Source organism: Mollisia scopiformis, assembly GCF_001500285.1.
Source record: "Mollisia scopiformis unplaced genomic scaffold LY89scaffold_4, whole genome shotgun sequence".
In the NCBI taxonomy this organism is placed as follows: domain Eukaryota; kingdom Fungi; phylum Ascomycota; class Leotiomycetes; order Helotiales; family Mollisiaceae; genus Mollisia; species Mollisia scopiformis.
In genome coordinates this window covers 99,220-100,001 of record NW_017263584.1, presented here as the reverse complement: position 1 = coordinate 100,001, position 782 = coordinate 99,220, and positions in this window count along the sequence as shown.

Here is a 782-nt window from a genome sequence, read left to right as displayed (position 1 = left end):
GCGTCATCAAGAAGCACGGCCAGGAGTAGAGATCAAGGAAGTCGAGCCGTCTATCCCAGCAACATACCAAGCATTCGCTCGAGCTTTCTCTAAAGACGATTCCAACACACTGCCTCCCTCTCGCTCGTACGACCATAAGATCGCCCTTGAGAAGGACGAAGCGGAGCTTTAGTTCACGCCTCTTTACAAGATGAGCGCTAAAGAGCTAGCAGTCACTAAGCAGTACTTGATAGACAACTTGTCTAAGGGCTTTATTGAACCTAGTCAGGCCCCATTCGCGGCACCCGTCCTCTTTGTGAAGAAATCTAGCGGAGCCTTACGATTTTGCATCGATTTCCGGAAGCTAAATGCTATTACGCGCAAAGACCGGTATCCATTGCCATTAATCGACGAGACTCTCGCCCGAATCGCCTCTGCGAAGATCTACACGAAGCTAGATATACGCCAAGCCTTCCACCGAATCCGAATGCACCCTGATTCGGAAGAACTGACTACCTTTCGTACTCGCTATGGAGCGTATAAGTGCAAAGTCTTGCCTTTCGGACTTACTAATGGGCCTGCTACGTATCAACGATATATGAACGATATATTGTTTGATTACTTAGACGATTTTTGTACTGCTTACCTCGATGATATCCTTATTTACTCCGATAATCCCCTCGAGCACGAAGAGCACGTGAGAAAAGTGCTGCAACGACTTCAAGACGCCGGCTTGCAAGCTGACCTCAAGAAGTGCGAATTCAACGTGACTCGTACGAAGTATTTGGGTTTCATTATTAGTA